General features: G+C 37.2%; 1 protein-coding gene, 1 non-coding gene and 1 pseudogene across 10 annotated transcripts in view; 2 read left to right on the top strand and 1 right to left on the bottom strand.

The window, feature by feature from the left end:
* TANC2 (tetratricopeptide repeat, ankyrin repeat and coiled-coil containing 2) overlaps nt 1-16,625 on the bottom strand; it is a 371,370-nt gene that overhangs the window by 181,221 nt on the left and 173,524 nt on the right. The gene's annotated exons all lie outside the window — the stretch shown is intronic.
* On the top strand, nt 2,176-3,061 carry LOC121015391 (60S acidic ribosomal protein P1-like; annotated as a pseudogene).
* Nucleotides 8,269-8,379, top strand: LOC121015392 (U6 spliceosomal RNA). Its single transcript, XR_005783809.1, has one exon. It is a non-coding gene; the product is annotated as a U6 spliceosomal RNA (small nuclear RNA).

Below are 16,625 nucleotides of genomic sequence, written 5' to 3'. Positions count from 1 at the left end.
AAGAATACTTAGGAATAAACTTAATCAAGGAAGCTTAAGACTTGTACACTGAAAAACTAAACTGTTGCTGAAATTAAAGCCACACATAAAGGGAAAGACATTTCTTGTTCATGGATTCAAAGACTAGTACTGTCAAAATGGCAATACTTCTCAAAGTGATCTATAGATTCAGTGCAATCCTAATAAAAGTCCCAATGACATTTTTTGCAGAAATAGAAAAATTCATACTAAAATTCATATAGAATCTCCAGGAAACCTGAATAGCTAACCCAATCTTAAAAAGAACAAAGTTGGAGGTCTTATACCTCATTATTTCAAAATTTACTATAAAGCGTACTATCATCAAAACATGTGGTACTGTGCCATAAAGGCAGAAATAAACCTCGTGGTCAAATGATTTTACAAAGATACCAAGACCATTTTATGGGGAAAGGATAGTCTTTTCAATAAATGGTTTTGGGAAACTGGATATTTACATGCAAAAGGATTAAGCTGGATCCATATCTACCCCCTATTAAAAAATTAACTCAAAATGGATCAAATACCTAAATGTAAGAATTAAAATTCTAAAACTCTTAGAGGAAAACACAGGAGTAAAATGTTTGAACTGTAGAACTATTAAGGAAGTTAGAGAAAAATGGTGGAAAATTGACCTGGAAAGGGAAAACTGTATTTCAAACAGTTTTTAACAAAGCTTTCACAGGCAGAATCTTACATGAATGTTTGTAACATTTTAGCTCCTAAACATTTATTAGAAAATAAACCTTTAGGTACCATGAATTTCCTGAAGTGGAAGCCTGGGGCGGGGAGAGAAGAAGGAGAGATACTATTTGTGACACTCTTTATTTCCTCCTCCTTGACCCCCACTCAATGCTGGGTTTAATTAATTACTGTTCATGATTGTGCTTAAATGACACAAGCAACACCTTGAAGAAAAGAGGATGCCAAATTTTAGGATGCTAAAATTTATATAACAGTTTATTTTATACTTTTATTCACATTTTTACCTAAACTCATTCAAATTTCATGATTTTTCTAGGAGGAAAACATTAACTCTGTTGTAGATGGGAAAATAGAAACCACAAGATCTCTTACCCAAGATCACAGTATTTAAGTGGCAGATTACAAAACCATATCCAGGTCTTTTGATTTAGAATTTTATAGTTTCATTAACAATATTGTTCTTCAAGGTATGGAACTCATTTTAGCGGGAGATTATTTTAAATGATCTATAAAACTGGCAGTAAATAGCAGTGAATTACACAGTATGGTGGGCTGTCCTAGTGCCTACCAACATCCTAGTTTCTATTCTCTTCTAGGCACAGAGGTGACTGCAATTGCCAGCTCCTGTGAAGTTTAGGACTATGTGACTGGTTCTGGCTTATGAAATGAGAACACAGGTGACATAGGCCCTGCATGATATAGTCTGTCTCCTCCTCTGACATAAAAATCAGAGAAGTCTTCTGTTGAGATGGTACAGATACAAGATTGAAGCAGCTTGAATTGCTGGGTCACTATATAAAGAACAGCTGTCCTGGAGAGTTGCCCAGGCTTGCTGGGTAAACTAGAAATAGACTTTCATTGTGTTAAATACTGAGATTTTTAAGGGTGATGTTATGACAGCACTGTCTAGCTTATTCTGACTAATGAAAATAGTGATAATGTTATTCCTTTTTTCAGTTATGTTTCCATCCTTCTAAATAGGTCCAGAAGAAAATTTTAATACACTAATACTAGCTAATCCTCCTTGTTTTGGGGTTTTTTTTTTTTTTTTTTTTTTTTTTTTTTAAGTAGGCACCACAGCCAGCATAGAGCCCAGCACAGGGCTTAAACTCATGCCTCTGAGATCAAGACATGAGCTCAAATCAAGAGTCAGATGGTTAATTGACTGAGCCACCCATGTGCCCCAGCTAATTCCCCTTTTTAAGAAGGAGGGAAAAGATTTCAGTATCAGTGCCATTTGTAGGTAAAGTGTTTAGCTATAATTAATGTTCTGGTTAATATTATAGTTACAGCATGTGATACTGACTTTCCAGTCTATTAATATATATTTTCTTTTAAAGTAAATTTATCTAATTAAAAGCATGGAGTTCAAAAATATTAGGTAAAAAAGTCTGGTTGTAAATATGGCAAAAATCATGAAGAAACTATGCCAATGAATGAAACTTGAGAAACATGCACTGTACTAAGCTGCATCTCAACTGGGTAACTAATTTAAGTCTCTATTTTCCTTCCATTCTGTGTTGAGATGGGAGTGGTATATAATCACACTATAAATGCAGTTGCATTTAAATTGGTATCCAATATGAAGGAATAGAGCTGATGAAATATTTTTAGGTAATCAGCACAAGCTACTTTAGTCATAATTGAGATATTGGCATTAAAGATAATAAGAGACTCAGGAGATAACCGTTATAAATGGTGAAAATAAGCTAAAAAAAAAGACTTCTCATATGAATAGATTTATGGTCATTTGGGTAATCTAGTTATTTGATTAGATAATCAGAGCAGTCTCCTCTTAACATTTTTTTTTTTTTTTGCCATCTTTTCAGGAGGGCCAATCCAGTTCTATATACTTGTAACAGCCACTGATTGCATGGTCAGAAGTCAAAAGTGAGAAAAAGGCCTTCCTCAGCTGCCATTAAGGTGCTCAATCCTTTGAGGAAGCTAAGGCCAAGGTGAAGTTAGGACCTCATTTCAACGAGCAACTAGCACCATGCCTGACAGCATCCGCCCATCATTTGCTTGCACCATGGCCTCTGCCTTGGGAGCTCACCTGCATCTACTTGGCCCTCATCCTGCATGACGATGAGGTGAAGGTCAGGGATGGTAGTAAGATCAAGGCCCTCATTAAAACAGCTGGTGTAAAGGTTGAACCTTTCTGGCCAGGCTTTTTTACAAACTCCCTGGTCAACATCAACACTAGGAGCCTCATCTGCACCAGCAGGAGGTCCTGTCTCCTCCACCATAGCTGCCCTAGCTGAGAAGATGAAAAGTGAAAGCGAAGAAAGAAGAATCTGAGGAGTCTGATGATGACGTGTACTTTGGTCTTTTTGACTAATCCCTCCTTTGTAACATATTCAATAAAAAGCTAAACTCAAAAAAAAAAAAAAAAAAAGAAGGTGGGGAAAAAGGCACAGAGCGCATCAGTTATACATAGTACACAACCTCCAAAGAACCTACATGCAGGGTATTATGGTATCCTTAAACAAGTGTGGTATGTCAATACAGAAAAGCTTTATTACTCTGTTAAATTGACAGTAAATCAAGAGGTCGTGCTTACATGTGATGGGTGCTTAGTGGGTTCTAACAGTCATAGTTTCTAAATTGTGTACCACACTTCCAAGTATGTGAAGGGTGTCTCATCATGCTCATTCATCAAACATGGCGCAGAAAGAAAACCTTGAACAACATTTGCCCCTGATTATTTAGAAAAGAGAAAAGGAAAGGTGGAAAAGATGGAGAAGGGGAGAAAGTATTTTATTTCAGGGAGATGGAAGAAAGGATACAGATTGATAGGGAGATCGAGATAGGATCTAAGAGTATATAGATTAAAGCAGCCCTTCCAATGGTTCAAGCACAAGAGCCAGCAACAGAACCTAAAGGAAGAGAGCAGTGTTTTCGTCTTAACGAACTGGTGTACACAACACACTGGTTGAGAAAGACCCAAGTCTCTCAACTCAGTTACGTATTTGTAAAAGCCGTCCTCTCCCATATATACATCACACAGTCACAGTACAATCATGTTTCTTCCTTATGCAGGGTAGGCCAAGAACTAAAATCACAGTGGCTTAATACAACACGATAGAGTTCTCACTCAATATGGGTGTTCAGTAGGAAGCTCCTTATCCTAAGATAAGCCTCAAGTTTTCTTGTGGGTTCTCCACATCAAGCTAAAAACCAGAGGTCAGAGGTCAAAGGGGGGAAGAATTGCATATGTGAAGGTTTTATAGCCAGCTGGAATTTGTATACATTATTTATATTCTTATTGTTCAAAATTCAGTCACATAACACACCTACCTGCACAAAAGGCTGGGCTATATAGTTTACTTGTGTGCGGAGGAAAGGGAATAAATTTTGGTGAAAACATATTATTCTTTGCTATATTCTACATCATAGCTTGGAAATTCATGAAAGATACAGAACTAATGAACAAAGCAGCAAATTCTGTGTAAATTTAGCCTTCTTTCTTTTAAATAAGCTGAACATACGTTGCCAAAAGTTAGCCTAAATCTATATATTTTTTTCATTCAAATATAATGCTTTAGATTATAGTGCCTAGAATACTGTCTGCATATGGTAGCTGGTTAATAATTATTTGCTAAATGAACAGTATACAGTAGAAAATCAAAGCAAAGGCAAGCATTACAAATAAGAGTTTTAATAGATGATTTTAAAAGTGAGTTTTAAAAAACACTCATGGATATTATAAATGTTAATCACACTATAAATCACCTGAAAGACTCAGACTTTCATAAAACAAACATATAAATCATCATCATTATAATCACACTATAATCATTTAATTTCTAGCTTTAATGACTGGTTTATTTTCCATAAAAAATATTCAACAAAATATGTTGAGAATATAGTTGTGTTAAAAGGGAAACACTAGAAGACACTTAGGCTGTGTACAAACTCTTCCACAGTCAGGGATATTTGAAGGACGCATTAACAGAGGAAGTCAATGTCAGGAAGGCTATGCAGCTGCTTTTTTTTTTCTATGTGCAACTCAGTATTAAGTTAACAATTCAAAAGGACCCCTCTGCAGAATTTTGTAGTTCCCTTCCTGCTAGCTTCCTATTCTTCAGTACTCTGTAAATTTCAGTTGCCTTGGCTTCCCCAAATTTCTGATCTGTTTCCTCAGGTCAGTAAGACTACCATTCTCTGTTTGAGTTATCCCATTTAGGATAAAAGCCAGGGTTCACCTAGTCCCCTCCACCTTCCTTTCGGGGATCACATTATCATACTGTCAACTGTCCAGTGTCTGAAAACAGCTTTTTCTAGTGGGAGGGCAAGTCCAGGACTGGTTACACCATCATAGTGGGAAGAAGAAGTATCTCATGCTGTTTTAATTTGCATTTTCCAGATGTTTATCATTCACGATGTGGCTAACAAAAGGCAGAACCTTTGTCTGTCTCATGTATGGCTGTGGTCTTAGTAATGCTTACAGTAGTGCAGGGCACAGAGCAAATACTATTATTTGTTAAATGACTTAACTAGTTATGTTTATCCATATACTTTGGAGGTACACATGATATGTGTCCTTCATCCATTTAATGCTGAAGACCTAAGAAAATAGGTGATTCTAAGCTATATCCAAGGTAACTCAAGAGTACGTCTGAACCTCCCATCTAATTTCTACTTTTATGCAACTATGTTGTGCTACACAAAAGGATATACTAGACACATTGATATACAGACAGACCATACAAGCAATAAATATGGAGACAACATGGTGCTCCAAAGAAATGGTTACTCCAAAAATGATCACGACAACTTTTAGGACATTACTATAAGACATACTTCAACCAATTTTGAATAAATTAAATAGAAATTCTCATTTCAAGAAGAAATTGGGATTTAAGTCTTCGTTTACCCATACACATGATTAGAAAAAGGCAAATTACTGTACCTTACAACTCATGGTGTAAACATTAGCTATTTCAGTGAATGGCAAACTCAAGGTATATGTGATAAAATAAGGCAATATGGATGTCAATTACCTATTTTAATATTTAGTAATATTGTATTTTGCATATACAAATCAATAATTTGAGTTCAGAAAAGCCTTTTAAATATGCTAACACAGGGGCACCTAGGTGGCTCAGTCGGTTGAGCGTCCGACTTCGGCTCAGGTCATGATCTCACAGTCCGTGAGTTCGAACCCCGCGCGTTGAGCTCTGTGCTGACAACTCAGGGCCTGGAGCCTGCTTCAGATTCTGTGTCTCCTTCTGTCTCTGCCCCTCCCCAGCTTGCATTCTCTCTTTCTCTCAAAAATAAACAAACATTTAAAAATAAATAAATAAATATGCCAACACAATACTCAAATATCAGTGATACCAGATTTCATTTCTATAAATCTGAAGAGGCACTAGGTTTTTGATAATATAAAAAGGAGTTCCAAATTTCAAAATTTTGGTATGCTGGCTTATGCGTGATTACTGGTTTACTGATATAAGCAATTCTATAAATCTGTCAGGCAAACTCCTGAATTTTTTTAAGTTTATTTATGTAAGTAATCTCTATACCCAACATGAGGCTCGAACTCACAACCCCGAGATTAAGAGCTGCATGCTCTACTAAGCCTGCCAAGTGCCCCACAACCTCTGAATTTTAAAGTAGTTATGGAATATAACTATATTTAAATTTAAAATATTACACAAACATGTTTTATCATAGGAAAATTGGAAAATACAAGAAGCAAAAATAATGCAGCCAAAAATTATCAGAATCCTCCTTCTGTTCAAGTTTCAAAGCATTATGGCCTTTCCGATTATTTTATTTTATATAAAATATTCATGCTAACAAAAAACAGCTAAAAATGACTAATGACTTCTTTTTTTTAGTGTTTATTTATTTTTCACAGAGAGAGAGAGAGAGAGAGGCAGAGCATGAGCAGGGGAGGGGGCAGAGAGAGACAGAGACACAGGATCCAAAGCAGGCTCCAGGCTCTGAGCTGTCAGCACAGAGCCTGATATGGGGCTTAAACCCACCAGCCGCGAGTTCATGACCCAAGCCAAAGTCAGACGTTTAACCCACTGAACCGCCCAGGAGCCCCTGACTTCTCTTTTTAAAATATGGCCTTCAAGGGGCGCCTGGGTAGCTCAGTCCCTTAAGCATCCACAACTTGATTTTGGTTCAGGTAATGATCTCACAGTTTCGTGGGTTCAATCAAGCCCAGCGTTGGGCTCTACACTGGTGGCAAAGAATCTGCTTGGGATTCTCCCTCTCTTTCTGCCCCTCCCCAGTTCATGCTCTGTCTCTCTTAAAATAAGTAAATAAATAATTAATTTTAAGAGAATATAATAAAATATGGCCTTTGAAGGGATACTTAGATCCTAAGAGTGGCAAGTGAACTCACTGAGCAACATTTTACATGAACAGAGAAAGTATGATGCCTGAGAACAGCAGCATCACTAACATGAATCTGAATGTTAGCCACAGTTTTTCCCTTGCTAAATGACTCTCCTCTCCTAAAAAATGTAAAAGGTAACCAAAAATATACATATTTATATATGCAATTTATGCAATAACAGAGCAGACATGTGGTAGGACTATAAGGTATGAGGTTAGATGTAAATATTCTAAAAATTCGTAGATATGCCCTTATCTCTTCTAAATTAGAGGAAAAAATATTTTTTCTTTAGTATCTTTGAGACAGAAATATTACATCTATAATTCATATCTTTTTACCTACGTCTATGAGAAAGTAGGGGGAAACAAATAGTAGGATAAAGAAAAGAACACAGTGATTAAAAGAGGTCTTTCAAGTGAGACTCGCATCACATTACCTATATTATGTGGTCTTGAACAAATTATTCAACTTTCCCAAGCTTGGATTCTGCATCTTTTTTTTTAATTTTAATTTTAATTTTATTTATTTTAAAATAGGCTTCATATCCAGTGCGGAGCCCAATGCAGGGCTTGAACTCATGATCCTGAGGTGAAGACTTGAGCTGAGAGATCAAGAGTCGGATGCTTAACTGACTGAGTCACCCAGGGGCCCCAGATTCTGCATCTTTAAAGTGTGGGCCACAATCTCTTAGGAGTTGTTATGAGGATTACATTTATATTTGTTTTTTTAATTCATGTATTTTGAGAGAGAAAGAGAGTGAATATGAGTGGGGGAGGGGCAGAGAGAGAGAATCCCAAGCAGGCTCTGCTAGGTCAATGCAGAGCCCCACGCAGGGCTCAATCTCATGGTTTCGTGAAGTCATGACCTGAGCTGAAATCAGGAGTCAGATGCTTAACCGACTGAGCCTCCCAGGTGCCCTGAGGATTACATTTAAAGAGTAATGTGTAGGGGCGCCTGGGTGGCGCAGTCGGTTAAGCGTCCGACTTCAGCCAGGTCACGATCTCGCGGTCCGTGAGTTCGAGCCCCGCGTCAGGCTCTGGGCTGATGGCTCGGAGCCTGGAGCCTGTTTCCGATTCTGTGTCTCCCTCTCTCTCTGCCCCTCCCCCGTTCATGCTCTGTCTCTCTCTGTCCCAAAAATAAATAAACGTTGAAAAAAAATTAAAAAAAAAAAAAATAAAGAGTAATGTGTAGTGCTCGCTTTGCCAGCACATATATTAAAAACTTGGAACCATACAGAGAAGATTAGGATGTGGCCCCTGTGCAAGGATGATACGCAAATTTGCGAAACATTACATAAAAAAAAAAAGAGTAATGTGTATATAAGGCTAAAATGGAAGATATTAATATTTATCATCCTTTAGAAATAGGCAGCTGAAGCATAATGTGCGACTCAAGGACATAGACTGAGCTATCCCTGGAGATGAAACTGAAATATGGATCTTAGACTCATGGATCAACCACAATGCACACAACAGACCTTTGAACATCTCTAAACTAAGTGGTCTGTGCAATCATAATGATAATATGCCACTTAACTCTCAAGGATATTGTAAAGATTTAAATGAACTCATCTTTGTAACACAATGAGCATAGTGCCTTGCTCACAGAATGTGCTCACTACTAGATGATGATGTGGTTATTAGTATATGATGATGATGGTGATGATGTGATAGGCAACGGAGGAACACGGAGATATACAAAGTGAATTTCAAGATGCTGACCAGAATGTTCGGCATCTAGAGGCAGTGATTTATGACATCAAACTTCAAGAAGTAATCTACTCATGTTTCTTGCCTCAGTTCTGTCTCCTTATCTCCCTGCACCCAAAAGGATAGCTCTTATTTAACAGATGAAGTTACTCTCTTTAGTGGAATAAGTATTATCCCAAGAGTACTAGTACAGTTCCTCCTGTATGTATGATGTTGAAAGGTACAGTAAGTTGAAGAAGTGCTTATAGTATGAGAAACCTAGTGGTTAGTTTCTGAATGTTTTACAAACTGAATTAAAAGTATGTTGTATGACATTGGGTCCAAGATTCTGGTTTAATTTTCAAGTTTAAATTCTGTTATCCTCTATTATTTTTGTCTACCAGATTCTAAGCTCCTTGAAGACAAGGACTATAGAATAGTCATCTCAGAGATGCCAGGGTGGCTCATTCAGTTGGGCAATGGATTCTTTGGTTTCAGCTCAGACCATGATCTCACGGTTTGTGAGTTTGAGTCCATGTCGGGCTCTGCACTGGCAGTGTGGAGCCTGCTTAAGAGTCTTTCTCTCTCTCTCTGCTCCTCCCCTGCTCGCTTTCTCTCTCTCTCAAAATAAATAAATAAACATTAAAAAAATAATCATCTGAGAACAGTGTTTTGAGAATGACATATAATGATGTTTTCCATTTTGCACCAGTTTTCAATAATGGCTGAAAACATGCTGATTAGGTACAATAACATAAACTTCCTTGAGAAAAAATAGTTTCACATACACTTAAGAACTGACAGGAAAAATAAACTTCGATACTAAGAATGTAAATAATGGTTAACCATCATTTACTGATGGTGTGGATTTCTCCAAGGCAGACCCAAAAGGTGTTGAAGAAGAAAAGTTGGGGCACCTGGGTGGCTCAGTTGGTTTAAACATCCAACTTTTGATTTCGGCTCAGGTCATGATCTCACGATTCGTGGGTTTGAGCCCTGCATCAGGTTCTGTGAAGCCCGTTTAGGATTCCCTCTCTCTCTGCCCCTCCCCTGCTCACGGGTGCACTCTCTCCCTCAAAATAAATAAATAGAAACTTAAAACAAAAAAAGAAAGAAAAGTTAACAATTGAGTAAGGAAATTAAAAAAATTTTTTTTCTTTTTCAAAACTTCACTAAACTGTAAAAGATCCTAGGTAGTCAAAGTGGAAGGCAGAAAACTGCTAAGATCTGCATAAACATAAAAATTATGCAGACTTCAATGAAATCCTACAAGGGCAGATTAACAAAAACTTAAGTCTCTGTCCCATGAGCAAAAAGGACTAGGAGACACTTTCAGACCTCAAGTGTGAAGACCCAACAGCTTTCTGGCTTGTTTTTGGAATGTGCAGTTGCTGCTACTGTTAAAATAAAGAACTCACAACAGAGAACACTTCACCACGCACTCACCACCCACCAACCATGGGTAAAGAAACAGCATTCATCCAACCTGAGAATATCTCTCAGTAAGTCTCAGTCTCTGTAACAGGGTAAGTTGCTTTTTTCATCTCTCAGAAACCTTAAGGTCATCTGGTCATACACAAGAAGCTGTATGGAAAGATGAGTTGCTTAGTCTGATGGAAAGTAAATCATGGGTTAACTGGAGGACAGAACTATCACACCACCAGGCAAGTCACTGAGTTAGAGATCAAAGCAGAAATTTTTATTCTGACTTCCCTTAATACAAAAAGAAATAAACTGTTTGCATTACTTTTTGGTTGCACGTCAGAAGGTTATCTATAAACATGCAAAAGTAGACACTGACTTAGCTTAGAGGTCTTTCTTTTCTTAGAGGTTTTATAAGTCTCCTCCCACTCCTGGTTTTTAAACTAATAAAACATATTGTTCTATTCACCACATTACTTTAAGATTTGAAAAAAAAAAGGCTGGCAGTTAGATGGAGGCAGAAGCAGTGTTGCTTAAGAGTCTATCCATTTTCCATACAATTTCTGTCATGTTAATAACGTACCTCACTGGATGTGTAGAAAAGAGAAAGCAGAATAACATATAAGCATGGAAGAACAAGTGTAAGGAAAAGAACACTAAAGTCAGTTTTTATAGAATTTCGCCCTAAAGCTAAATGTCAGCTCCCCAATGGATAATATTTCTATGATTAGAAACAAATAACTTGGGAAACTTTCAATATTGTGGAAGACAAAAATCTCAAAATCCTACCAGGGAGGTTCTGCTTCTGTATACCCAAGTAAGCTTCTGCTAGATGGGCCCTCTCACAGATTGACTTTAAATTCTGGACAACATACAAAAAGCAACTATCTCAAGGCCCTGGAGATTAAACATAATACAGTCTGGAAGAGAGCTAACAATTGTAAAAAACAAAAAACAAAACAAACAAAAACACAACACAAAAACAAAACAAAAAAAAACAGATTTGGATGAGTTTCTCTTTAAAAAATTATTTTTATTTTTTAGCTTCTGGGTTAAAAACAGACCACAGCACTGCATGGGGTCAATAAAACTCCAATAGAAAACCAACAGTTTTTCTACTCTAAAGTTTCAAAAGACAGAGCTTGTAGGAATAGCAGTCACTGAAAAGTTAGGGGAAGAGGATTTCCAGAAAAAATAGAGAGAGAAAGAGAGAGAGTGTGCACTGTACGGAGGCAGCCAAAATTCTGTGTGTAAACTCTGCTGGCTAATTGCTGAACCATGCATTGTATGGGACAGACTGGCTAAGAATAAAACAATTGAACTGAGCTCAACTGATGCCCAAAAGATAAGAGTTTTCCATTAAATCAAACCAAGTTAATTGCTTGCTAAAAGAAAAAAAATTAGTGATGCTCTTTGAAGGAATATGACAAAATCCAGAATATCTACTAAATGAAATGTTTAGGACACAGAATTACTCATCACATGAAGAACCTGGAAAATAGGACCCATTATCAAGTGAAAAGATGGAGACCAACCCTGCAATACTCTAGATACTGTAATCAGCACATAAGAAATTTAAAGCAGCTATTATAATGATTTTCACAGAAGTAAAGGAATATATAATCTTAATTAAAAAAAGGCAAGAAAATCTCTGATTTTACAGAAACTGTAAAAAAGAACCAAATGCAAATTCTAGAACTGAATAACATAATAGCTAAAATTAAAAGTCACGGAATAGGTCTAACAGTATTTAAATGTTTAAATATGACAATTTAAATGACATATATGTATGTATATACACACACAGTATATAGTAAATTGAAAAGTTTAAAATGACAGAAGAGTCAGTGAATTTGAAGATAAATGAATGAAAATTACCCAATCTGAAGACCACAGAGAACAAGGATTAAACACAAAAACCCAAACTGGGGCACCTGGGTGGCTCAGTAGGTTAAGCAACTGACTTTGGCTCAGGTCATGATCTCGCAGTTTGTGAGTTTGAGCCTCACATTGGGCTCTGTGCCTACAGCGCAGAGCCTGGAGCCTGCTTCAGATTCTGTGTTTTCCTCTCTCTCTGCCCCTCTCCTGCTCACATTCTATTTCTCTATCTCTCAAAAATAAACATTAAAAAATATTTAAAATAAAATAAAATAAAAACAAAAACAAAACAAACAAAAAACACCTCAGGACCTGTGAGGTGATATCCAAAGGTTTAACATATATGTAATTAGAGTCTCAGAAGAAGAGAGAATGAGGCAGATAAAATTTTTCAAGAAATATTGGCCAAATATCTCATATCTGTAAAGGACAGAAAGTTTCATAATCGAGGAGTCCAGGATAAACAGAACAGAAACAAATTAGGCTCATCGTACTCAAACTGCTAAAAACCAAAGAAAAAGAGAAAATCTTGAAACCAGCCCGAGATAAGCAAGATAGGTAGGGCAGGGGTGTTAACATATTCTTACAAAGTGGAAATCAAGTAGTGCCTTATACCTAATGGAACACAACATATAGGGATGGCTGGGTGGCTCAGTCAGTTGAGCATCCAACTTTGACTCAGGTCATAATCTCACGTTCATGAGTTTGAGCCCCGCATCAGGCTCACTGCTATCAGCACAGAACCCACTTCGGATCCTCTGTCTCCCTCTCTCTCTGCTCCTCCCCCACTTGTGCTCTCTGTCTCCCAACATACATTAAAAAAAAGAAATACAGAAGTAAACAATAAACGATTTATGGCTATAACCAATAAAATAAAAAACAGAGACATAGTTATGTTGGGAGGAAAGGCGGAAGCAGTGCAAATAAAGTTACTGTTTCATTAGATGTTTTAAAACTAATCAATAAATGTCAGCAGAAGCACAGTAATCTAAAGACATGGTGTTAACTACCAAAAGAAATAGCCAAAAGTGTTTAAGTGACTGTCCCCAAGAGGAGTGGAATTAGCAATGAGAAAGGGTAAGGCTAGGGACTATGGCTTTTCATTTTAAGCCTTTCTGTACACTTTGACTTTTCATTAAAACACACACACACAAACCTATTACAGAGCAAATGCTTCTCCCATTAGAAAATTTTTAAACCATTAAGTATTTATTGGGTAACTATTTTTTTTCCGTTTTTAAAGTTTACATATTTATTTTGAAAGAGAGAACAGGGGAGGGGCAGAGACAAAGGGACAAAGAGAATCCCAAGCAGGCTCCACACTGTCAGTGCAGAGCCCAAAGGGGGCTCAATCCCATGAACCACGAGATCATAACGTGAGCCAAAATCAAGAGTTGGACGCTCAAATAACGGAGCCACTCAGTCGGCCCTTGGCTAACTTTATTTTTACTTTTTTTTACAGAGAGAGAGAGACATTGAGATAAAGAGAGAAAGAAAGAGAGCGTGAGCATGCCCACGAAAGCAGGGGAGGGGCAGAGGGACAGGGAGAGAGAAAACCTCAAGCAGGCTCCACACCCAGCATGGAACTCAACTCAGGGCTCAATCTCAGGACCATGATATCATGACCTGAGCTGAAATCAAGAGGTGGATGCTTAACTACTGAGCCACCCAGACGGCTTTAACATGTAAGACATTATGACAGGCATCAAAACTGGCTTTTTCTCTTCCTCAAAACCTAGTCCTTAACCTGATCTATGCAGAGTTGTCAACAAGACAGCTGGGTTTACTGGTTAATACTGGGAGCTCATAAAAGAGAGTTCTGAGTTCTTCACATCAGCATAAGATATTTCCAAGTCATGGGCATGTATTAGATCACCTAGAAGAAAGAATGGGCAGACAGATCTTCTAAAAGCACATTCTTCTCAAGTAACTAGACTTCCTTTCACGACTTATTGTTAGGTCTAGCCCTAGCCACCTGTTTATGCATATTTTGCCCCTATACTATTTGGCTGAAGTAAATGGTTCATGCTGGGTTATTTTTCCAAAATACTACAAAGAAGAGTCCACCAAACCTCTCTCCTCCTGGGCAATAAGATATTGTAACTTAGGTTCTGAAATTCTGAATACTCCATGATTCCAAACTGCTGACTTTTCTACATATTCATAAAACACAGCCAGCTTCTCTTCATATTATCATGTATTTTCTTTTTTCCCCTTCTTCTCTCACTAGCAATTTCTTAAGAATTTATTATTTATGAATTGATGTAAATTTACAAATCTTTCTATAATACTTTCACAGTATTCAAAAGTTATCTTGAAGAGCCTCCAAGAACCAATTTTCCTGACTTCCCATTATTGCAAAATATCACAAAATTGAACTCTGCAATTTGGTATGTTTGTTAATTTAAAGAGGGACTAATGTTTATATTTTTTAAATTTTTTTTTTCAACATTTATTTATTTTTTGGGACAGAGAGAGACAGAGCATGAACGGGGGAGGGTCAGAGAGAGAGGGAGACACAGAATCGGAAACAGGCTCCAGGCTCTGAGCCATCAGCCCAGAGCCCGACGCGGGGCTCGAACTCATGGACTGCGAGATCGTGACCTGGCTGAAGTCAGACGCTTAACCGACTGCGCCACCCAGGCGCCCCATATATTTTTTAAATGTTCTGGAGAAAAAGAATTTATTAATCAAGTTTATTATGTTAACTGTATTATGTGGAAATGCATAATTAATATATGATACAATCATTGACTTATACCATCTCAAAATTTGAAGGGTGAATATCTAAGGATCCTCTCTATATCATAAGTCATATGGCTTGTGGGCCAAATCTGGCCATCTAACTTTTTATGATCCATGAATTAAGAATGGCTTTTAAATTTTTCAAGAAGTTATTTTAAGTGGTTATATAAATACCTGCATAATATTCTTGATTTTACCTGTTAGCCAACAAAGCCTAAATTATCTACATTGAGAAAAAGTTTGCTATTGTCATAAATGGTCAGTGCAGTATAGCTATTAATAATAAACATTACCAGGAAGTCACTTTTATCTTATTCTCAAATAAGTAATAGAATTTTTAATGAGCAAGTTATAGTAACATTTTCATAGCACAATCTGTATTATGAGGTGTATTAAAGTGGAGTAAGTGTCCATTTAAAAATTATATTAATCTCAGGATAACTGAAAATAATACATAGGGCTCAAAGAGAATGAAAAAGAAAAATGAAGGTGTCACTTTTGACCAACAGTCATCAACCTCTTTAAGCTTTTAATGTTTGGTTCTCTTCCTTTCTTTGACACAAGAAAGAATAAAATCAGCTACAGCGATAACAGGTCGCCCTGTTCACTGAGAAAGAAGTGCCAAACTCTCAGCTTTAAGAGGCTTAATGGAGTCAAATGCTGGTGGTAAAGTCACCTAAGTCTCTGCTTTCCCCTATGGTAATAGTGATATGTCTCTTTGTTTCTTTTCTTATGGGAAGTCCAGTTACTCCCTACCAATTCTAAAGTAAAGCAGGCTCAAGTAATTAAGAACTTTGCAGTCCTTCCCTACAAGGCAAATCCATTTTATAGCCAAACTCTGGCCAAAGCGTACTTTGTTTGCCCCCTAAACTTTATACCCAGTCTGTTCAACTACAGAGAGAATAGCCAGGCAGCTTAATCTACGTAGTATAGCCATTTTGTTCTAGATAGAACACAAAGGTACCTACTGCCTGCGGTTCCCCTTCCAATTGATATCAAAAGCAAGTAGTGTGTAATTCTATTTGAAACAAGCTGGTGAAAAATACCTTCCCAAGAAGCTGGGTTGTCTAGGTAAGTCAATGTCAAACTGTAGCATGCATCAGAGTCACTTAGAGGGCTTGTTAAAGTGCAGATTGGTGGACTCCATCCTCAAGTTTCTGATACAGTAGTTTGGTGTGGGGCCCAAGAATCTGCACTTCCAAAATATCTCCAGGTGATGCTCTTGGTGCCAATCCACAGACCGTACTCTAAACTAGATGACCTCCAAAGTTCCTTCAAAATTTGAAAGCTGTGGAATAATGTCACAGAAACGTCTTGAAAATAAGTTGTTTACACTTGACTTGAACATCCATTAATACTGGATATTTGGATCAGTCCTGTGGTGAAAACCAATTCACACACAACTTCACACAACTGATGCACACAGAAAAAAACAAAATGAGAAATTTTCTCTGAAAAAGTAATGACGATGTGGTATTTGGTAAGAGATAAATGTTTAATCCTTCCCTTCCCTTTCTTTCATGGGGTGGAGAAGGGATTGTTCACAAAGAAAAACCAAAATATACACCCAGTCGACAGACGATCCTGATATTTTCCTTCTCCCCCAACAGCGTTTATGTTATGTATCTTCAACCATTATTGCCACAGACTTAGCAGCAATCTTTTTAGTCTAGATCTCTATTATGATCAATTTTAATCTGCACATTATGTAGCAGTAATTATATTCTTCTTGCTTTTAAACATTCTACTTTGTCAAATTGTGCTATGAGCTAAAAAAGCACAGTGGAGAATCAGTCTTATATTCCTACTGCTAT

This window comes from Herpailurus yagouaroundi, unplaced genomic scaffold (genome assembly GCF_014898765.1).
Source record: "Herpailurus yagouaroundi ecotype Mexico unplaced genomic scaffold, PumYag 206, whole genome shotgun sequence".
In the NCBI taxonomy this organism is placed as follows: Eukaryota; Metazoa; Chordata; class Mammalia; order Carnivora; family Felidae; genus Herpailurus; species Herpailurus yagouaroundi.
This window is presented reverse-complemented; position numbering and strand designations above follow the sequence as displayed.